This window comes from Silene latifolia, chromosome 1 (assembly GCF_048544455.1).
Source record: "Silene latifolia isolate original U9 population chromosome 1, ASM4854445v1, whole genome shotgun sequence".
NCBI lineage: Eukaryota > Viridiplantae > Streptophyta > Magnoliopsida > Caryophyllales > Caryophyllaceae > Silene > Silene latifolia.
The window spans coordinates 159,822,712-159,831,971 of record NC_133526.1 but is presented as its reverse complement, the minus strand read 5'-3'; the positions used below and the strand labels follow the sequence as shown (position 1 = coordinate 159,831,971).

Genomic DNA, 9,260 nt, shown 5'->3' with positions numbered 1-9,260 from the left:
GCTGTTATTGTGATGTTATTCCGGTGTCACTTTGATTTTTTTTACTACTTTGATTTTTTTTACTACTTTGATTTTTTACTCTCTTTTTTACCGCATGTTATTGTGCTGTTATTGTGATGTTATTCCGGTGTCACTTTTATTTTTTTTACTAGTTTGATTTTTTCTCTTTTTTTTACCACGTGTTATTGTGATGTTATTCTGGTGTTATTGTGATGTTATTTCGGTGCCACTTTGATTTTTTTTACTTTTTTTTACCATGTGTTATTGTGTTGTTATTCTGGTGGTATTGTTATTCTGGTGTTATTGTGATGTTATTCCGGTGTCACATTGATTTTTTTTACTACTTTGATTTTTTTTACTCTTTTTTTTTTACCACGTGTTATTGTGCTGTTATTCTGGTGGTATTGTGATTCCGGTGTTATTGTGATGTTATTCCGGTTAGGGGTGTTCATGGTTAACCGAACCGCCAATTTTTTTAAGTCCAATGAACCGAAACGAAATAGAAGAATGGTTCGGTGAACCGAACCGATTCAATTGACAAAAAAGCGGTTCGGTTTCGGTTCACACTTTTAGAACCGCGGTTCACCAAACCGAACTGATTAGTGAAAGTAGCTAATAACCTGCCAAGTATTTAAGCAAAAAAAAACCCTAAATTTTCCTAATCTAATTCACAACGCAGTCACAAACTCACTACTCTCAACAAGTCACCCTAAAATCTCTCATTTCTCTTTCATTTTTCACTCCCTCTTGAAGCAAGACTTTACCTTTTCGTGTATTACTACAATCTCCACTTGCTTTTGAATAAACAAATGAACAAGGTTGATATTATTGAAAAGCAAAGGCATTAAATTCAATCCACCAACGATTTCCTGTTTCATTAGCAAGTCCTTTGTTTTTTGGTTGAATTTTCAATTTTAATAGAGAAAACAAGATTTAAGGTTGTTTTGTAATATTTGAGAAAAACTGTTATGCGCATTTGGGCTGAGTTGGGCAGATTTTATTTTGGTTGGAAAGGCAACAAATTTAGGTAGGACTGTTACAGACTTGCAGGTTTTCTTTCGGTTGGAAAGGCAACAGATTTGGAGGAATTAAAACAATGGGCCGGAGAAAGTTCTGTCAACTCTGCTTGATCATAGGACTTAGAAGGCGAGCAAACTTGAGAACCATCGCGAGAAAACTCGGGAGACAGGCGGCAACTTTTCAACGCGCCTTTGGAAAATATCGAAGATGCGCAGAGTTGAGTTTTGCATTTTGTTACAGGGCACTGGTTGTCATCATCTGTGAGACGCTCAGAATGCACTGATTGCAGAAAACATGACCACATATACTGACAACAGGTCCTCAGGAGGATCCTGCAATATAAATAAATAAACCAGCAAACAATAAGTATGAAATTCTTCTAGTATAAACTCAATGACCAGCCACCATTACAAGGTTTTTTAAGCTTAGGAAATGGACAAGAATCTGGTCGCAAATTGAATTCCCGGTAACTACTTGTTCTCCAAATTGGAGCATCATAATAATAAATTAACAACAATCATTAAACACAACGATTAAGTCATAGATTAACAATAATGATTAAAGATAAACACAAAATAATGATGATAACTGATCTATAATCATCTGAGAGTTACACTTTGTAGATATAGCTATCAATCAAAATTAATGTTAGAACGAATATGAAAGAATCAATCAAACTTCACAATTTTTACCAAATTGATGCGGAATTATTGAATTCGATAGTAGAATTCGTCAATTCGTGAAATCTAACAGATATCATTCCCATCGAAAAATTACTAAATATCCGCCGTTGTTGGTGATCGTCGCCGGCGACAACGACAAGTGGTAGTGGGGACACCAGGTGATGGGAGTATTAAGGATTTGATGAAGGAGGGGAAGAAATAAAAGGATAAGGGTATGTGATGGTTGTGGATTTTATGCAATCATACAGTGAGTTGGAGTGAGTGGCCCCGTGTGTTTGTTTTTGTTTTTGTTTATATTGAGTTTTGATCCCAGCGGTTTATTTATCTTAATCTAGTGGCTGAGATTTTTCAAACTCACAACTCACCGTAAGAACCAAACTCACGAGATCCCGCCTCTCTCTCTCTCTCTATATATATATATATGTATATATATAAATATATATATATAAAGTTAGGTTCTTGTGAGTTTTGTTTCTTATGGTGGGTTGTGAGTTTGTGCTTGAAAATCTCAACCATTAGATTATATTAGAGATGAATGGCCAAGATCTAATCTTACCTGTCATATAAAACCACTGTCAATTACTTATTTTCTCTTTTTTCTAGGGTTACTCTTTTTTTTATTTACTTTAATTTTTTTTTCTCTTTTTTTTTTTATCTCGTGTTATTATACTTTTTTTACGTCTTTGATTTTTTTTTCTCTTATGTTTTTCTCTAATTTTCTCATTATGTTACCTTTTTTTTCTTTTTCTTTATGTACTGGATTTTTTTTACTTTATTTTTTTTGTTCTCTCTTTTTTTTATCTCGTGTTATTGTGCTTTTTTTTACTTTGATTTTTTTACGTCTTTGATTTTTTTTTCTCTTTTTTTTGCCACGTGTTATTGTGTTGTTATTGTTATTCTGGTGTTATTGTGATGTTATTTCGTGTCACTTTGATTTTTTTTACTAATTTTGATCTTTTTACTTTTTTCTAACACATGTTACTGTGCTGTTATTCTGGTGTTATTGTTATTCTGCTGTTATTGTGATGTTATTCCGGTGTCACTTTGATTTTTTTTTAATACTTTTGATTTTTTTTTACTTTTTGTACCACATGTTATTGTGCTGTTATTCTGGTGTTATTATGATGTTATTCCGGGGTCACTTTGATTTTTTTTACTACTTTTGATTTTTTTACTTTTTTGTACCACATGTTATTGTGCTGTTATTTTGGTGTTATTGTGATGTTATTCCGGTGTCACTTTAATTTTTTTACTACTTTTGATTTTTTACATTTTCCTATCACATGTTATTGTGCTGTTATTTTGATATTATTGTTATTCTGGTGTTATTGTAATGTTATTCCGGTGTCACTTAGATTTTTTTACTACTTTGATTTTTTACCCTTTCTTTTACCACATGTTAGTGTGCTGTTATTGTAGTGTTATTGTTATTCTGGTGTTATTGTGATGTTATTCCGGTGTCACTTTGATTTTTTTTACTACTTTGATTTTTTTACTCTTTTTTTTACCATATGTTATTGTGCTGTTATTCTGGTGGTATTATTATTCTGGTGTTATTGTGATGTTATTCCGGTGTCCCTTTTGATTTTCTTACTACTATTATTTTTTTACTTCTTTTTTTCTCGTGTTAATGTGCTGATATTGTAGTGTTATTGTGGTGTTATTGTACTCTTAATTTTTTATCTACTTGAGAAAAGCGAACAAAGATGCATCACAATGCATTGAGCAAAATTCTCAGGGTCAAAACATGATTTTCTCAAGAAAATAGACGTCTGATTTTATAGGACGGTTGTTTACAAAAATTATTTGGTGATACTCTGTACAGATTTGATCACCTTACTGATTTTTAACTATTTCATTCTTATTGAGGTGGGATCACATTAATACCAATAAAAGCCAAAATGCCAAAGTTTACGAGTCTAGTCAATAAATAAAAACAAAACTAATTGAGCAGGTCTCCTTTCAGACGGGCTATTTTGGTCTGAAACAATAAGACGGGGTTTTGTGACCATTTGACAGCCAAATGTGGCCACTTATGGAAAACAAGTTACATAAGCTATAATATTGGCTGGACCATTGTGGTTACATTTGCCCATAAAATAATAATAAAATCCCATCTTATTGTTTCAGACCAAAATGGCCCATCTGAAACAAGAATTTGCGAAACTAATTATTGTACTTAATTTAGAAGTTCATATCCAATTCCAAGCCTCATAAATTAAGGTCCCCGCATAATGAATATTTTAACAATCCCAATTCCCATCAGCCTTACAGCAACCAAATACGAATCTCGTTTTATCTTCACAAAGAAAACATATCTGGGAAATGCCATGAATCAATAATTCCTCACTAAAAGAAAAGCCATGAATTTGTTTGTTGGGAAAAAGCCACATGAGTTAGCTTGTTAGCTACATACACTAGTATTACGAGTTCTTCGGTCGATTCCGGCCATCGGTACATTGTTGCGTAGCGTTTACAACTATGTTTGGTTTTCAAAAGAGGGATATTAACCAAGCAATATAAAGACATTGCTTGTATTTTCTTCACAAAAGCAGCAGAGCAGCAGCTATTTAAAAGGTAAGTACAAGTTTGTACAACCCTCAATTTTCATATAAACCTTCCACACCACTACAAACAGACACATGCCATGGTCTGATTGCCGCTGATGCTCCTCCGAGCACCACCACCTTCCACATCACTACAAATTAAACATGTAAAAGTCACTGGAGTTGAGATTGGCGCGTGATTCCCATGGCTAGGAAGCTCAACCGTCGATCTTCCATGTATTTGTCAAATACGGTGAAGAGGAAGCAAGCGAGTATGGTTATGGTGTAACTCAGTATTGACTCGGTTTTCCAGAAATCAAAGAGGAGTGTTACTTTTGTGACCCAGTATAATGTCATGTGCATCATTTTTTTGTAAGGGAAGGAAATTAGGGGTTTGGATTTTGATCAGATTGAATTGAATTGGGGAAAAATGTTGAATTATGTTTGAAGTGGAATAACGTGATAAACAGCGACAATATTTGATTTGAAAGCGTCATCTTATTTTGTTTTGGGATTAATCTCAGCCGTGTATCTAAATTTATCCAATGGTTTAGTTTTTAAAGAAGAGCAAACTCACAATTCACCGTAAGAACCAAACTCACGAGATCCCGCCTATATATATATATATATATATATATATATATATATATATATATATATATATATATATATATATAGATATAGATAGATAGATAGATAGATTTGGGATCAGGTGAGAACCACTTACATAGTGAGAACCTTGAGAACTCCACCTTAATGATTTTTTTTCTAAAAAGTAACGACATATTTGGATTCGGCATAGAATTTTATGTCTAGATAACATATTTCTTGGTCCAAAAAGTATAAATTATTGACCGGAATCAAGACAAGAAACATTTTATTAATTTTGATGCACCTAGTACTCATTTTTCATGTATCTAACAATTTTCACGTACCTAGAACTCGTTTTCGTGCACTTAGAGCCTGATATTTTCATGCACCTAGTAATCATTATCATGCATGTAACAATTTTCATGCACCTAGTATTTGTTTTTGTGCATCTATATCCATATTAGTATACCTAATTGTATTTTTGTACATCAAGTTTATATTTGTTAATAAAATCAAAATTTTTTGTTTAGCTATACTAAAAATGTGTTAGAATATGCTAAACTAAGGGTAAATGATCCATCAAAACTTTCGGAATAAGATTTAATGATGATTTAGTAAGAGTTCTCACGGTTCCCATTATATTAGCGGTTCTCACCGGATCCCGATCCTATATATATATATATATATATATATATATATATATATATATATATATATATATATATATATATATATATATATATATATATATATATATATATATATATATATATATATATATAGGGTCGGGGTCAGGTGCGAACTAAAGTACGGTGCGAACTAAAGTACGGTGCGAACCGCTCCTAATCTAATCTAACAAGTATAAACATGATAATAGAATGAAGAAATGAACAATAAAGAGTAAAGAGTAGAGGAATTATACCAAACTTGAGATGATGCAAATAATAAAGCAAAGAATAAAAGAAGAGAACTTGATTGATTGATGAAGGGTTGTCAATCCTCCAATAATAACCGAATGATCTTCAATTACCCAAAAGTAACAAACTTGAACAACAATTAAGGAGAGATTAATGTGAAATTTGTGGAAAGATTAAGGAGTAATCTAGTCTATTCTACTCCTAATCTAATCTAAGAGAGTTTTCTAATATGGAAGCCCCCCTTTGATTATCATCAAAATGGGGTATTTATAGTAGTGCCTCATTAGGTTAACTAAGGCTAAACTAGTAATTAACAATTCTAAGTTCTAAGCAGGGAATCGCTAGTATTTCGGAGAGATGGGCATCTTTGCTGAGGACGCCACGATCCGCTCGTCCAGGAGGTAAATCCGCTCGGATTATTGCATGGAGGGACGAGCGGCTGAGTTGCTGGAACGCTCGGATTCAGGGCTTCTTGGACGAGCGTCTTGGCTTCTTGGGCGCTCGAATTCTTCTTCAGAATCCTTCTCTTCGCAAATTCCTTATTCTTGCAATGTTAGTCTTTGGTTCTTGCCCTTCCTTCAATACCCGTCCAACCAAGATCGTCAATGTCCTTCCGAATACTCAAGAGACGGGAATTTCCCGCCTAATTGTCTCCTTTTCTTACAATCAAACACAAAGCAATAGGAAAGCAAAATAGGAAACATTTGACGGGTAGAATGGCTATGAGACGCTATAAAAATATACAAAATAGGTTCAATTAGGAGACTAAATGTGCACAAATATGAGTCACATCAAATATCCCCAAACCGAACCTTTACTCGTCCCGAGTAAAGAGGTGACAAAAAGTAGACCTTTATTTAAACTATCCTAATAATATAACTGATATGAGACAATTATCGGGTCTCACTCCGCCCCTTCAACTCACAACAAGACAACCATGAGGTAGGATGCCTTCTTGCAAGGCAAGGTGGGTCTTGCCAAAATGGCGATACATCCAAACATTAAAGCACACAAAATCAAGTAATGGATGCATCTACAAAAGGAATAGCCACTTTCCTCATCTAAGTGGCGGAAATTATCTAAAGGGTAAGCAATTTAAGGGTACACACTCCTTCCTAGATATGGTTTCTTCAAACTACTAAGCCTAGAAGGATACCAATAAATCACCTCCAAATTATGTCAAGCTAGGGTACCTTTGTCCTCAATCGTTAAATGCTTTTGTCAAGAATAGACTCCCTATGGTTTAGAAACACCGGAGGATCGCGGAATTCCCCCTCTTGCCTAGACAAGAAGAAGGGTCGTCCCCTCTCTACCATGCACAAAAGTGTATACGATGGAAAAAGGGATCAATAGTATTTGAGTTTCATATGGGAGTTTGCTTTGTTGTTGTTTTTCCCCCCAATTTCTTGTGGCATATAACATTTGAGAACAATTTCTTGCCATTTCTTTTGATTTTTGGCATTTCAATACTTGACAACTTTCAACTTTTCTTTGCATTTCTTTTTTGAACATTTTCCAAGTCACCCCAATTAGTAACGAGGGTGCCTTATATTTGAAGCATAGGAGTTTTATTTTTGCTCCTCTTTTATTTTTATGCATTTTGCAAACTTTTTGACATTTCATTTCACTTCTTGAACTCAAATTTTGAACAATTTTTGTGCCCATTCCCTTTGATGACAAAATGTATGGTAGAACATGGATGAATGATGGTTACATGGTTTCAAGGGTCACCTTGGAATAAACGGTAGCCAAGGAGTTATCACACCACAAGGTACTCTTGACTAGGCCTTAATCCATGGGTCAAAGGATACTAGCATGACACATCCTAGGGTGTTTTACAAGTATTCTAACAAGCAAAGTCTTAAGAAGAAAAAGCATCTACTAGGGCCTATATACACTTGTCAAGCTTCCCAAGTAGACGGTTTCACAAAATTTTTCTAACATGCAAACTACATGCCATGATGCAACTAACATTTATACATCCTAATGCATATGATTCTATCAACTAGTATGCCATATAATCTAAATGCAATCCTATAATCACATTGTTTATACCGCATCAATAAAAATAAAGCCACATAGTCATTAACATAAAGAGGAAAAAAGAGATTGGAAAGATCATACCATGCGGTCTTCAATATCCTCATGTCTCGGATGTGGCGTAGTCAATCAATGTGAACAAGGATGAACAAACACAATATATACAAAATAATATATACAAGACTATACTACAAAGGAAATGAACATGTTTTTGGATTTTTGAATTTTTCAAATTTTTATGGTTTTTTTTTTTATTTTATGAAATAAAAGAACATATTTTTGTATTTTTCAAAAATTTTCAGTTTTTATCATTTTTGGAATATAAATTCCTATCCCACATTTTATTTTGGACATTGTCCTCAATGTACATGTAGAAGTAGTAATGAAAAAGAAATACATCTTTTTGAATTTTTTGATTTTTTTGAAATGAAGTACAAATGCAATGATATGATATGAATGAACGCATGCTCTAACTAAATGCAATTATATATGACATATATAACAAATGAATGCAATCTAAACTACACTAGATGATGCATCATTTCTAGTAAACTATGGTCACCTATGATCAAACCTCCCCAAACCGATTTAAACACTATTTCTAGTGTAGAAAAGAATATGATTGGTCATTAATATAATACAACGCATGTGAAGGCTAAACTAAATGCAATGGACTATACAAAAGAGAGAGGGAGAGAAGAGTATCATACAAATGGAGGTAGTGAGGTAGGCATCTCTCACTCGTCATCATCATCTTGGTGGTAGCCATACCTACTAGAGCTTCCTTCTTGGTCATACCCTCCTCCTTGACCAGAGTATCCTCCACCTTGACCACCAAAGTTCCCGGCTTGGTTCCCTTGATTAGGGAACAAAAGATGTGGTTGAGCCCAAGATGGTCGCGGGCCATTATGGTCGATATACCTTTGTTGTGCCATTTGATAGTACTGGGGATAAAGGGCCATGTAGTTATAGACCCTCCCTTCATGCACCCCAAGATCCACTCTATTCATAATCTTCATCAAGTCATGAATACCCGGAGCATCGGGGATTTGTGGTTCGAATGGCGTATGAGGAGTAGGATACGGCGGGATAGGCACATAGGATGGTGGGGGAATGGGCCTTGCCGGTATCCCACGAGGTTGTGGAGGTGGGCGGGGTACTTCTTCTCTTAAAGGGGGATTGCCGAGGATTTGGATGTCGAGAAGGTAGCTTGGCCTAGGCGAATACGGGCTCAACCTTGGGTCGGTACCGGGTATATTCCACCCCGAAAGAACAATAGAAGTGCACATTTTTGTGAACCATTCTACACTCCCTTCTTGAGTGTAGGCACACCACCGGTGGTGGTTGAAGACGGTGTCCTCATCAGTCAAATTACTCCCCTCAAGGGGTGTATAAGTCCCATATTGGTTGAACCCGGGACAAAGGTAGTTTGCCAAGATAGTAATTAGACCTCCCATCACGAA

General features: G+C 34.8%; 1 long non-coding RNA gene across 1 annotated transcript; it reads right to left on the bottom strand.

Moving 5' to 3' along the window:
• Window positions 1–849: 849 nt before the first annotated feature.
• Window positions 850–1,957, bottom strand: LOC141610990 (uncharacterized). Its single transcript, XR_012528472.1, has 2 exons — window positions 1,713–1,957; window positions 850–1,352 (listed from the first exon to the last, which is right to left on the bottom strand). It is a non-coding gene; the product is annotated as an uncharacterized LOC141610990 (long non-coding RNA).
• Between the last annotated feature and the right edge of the window lie 7,303 nt (window positions 1,958–9,260).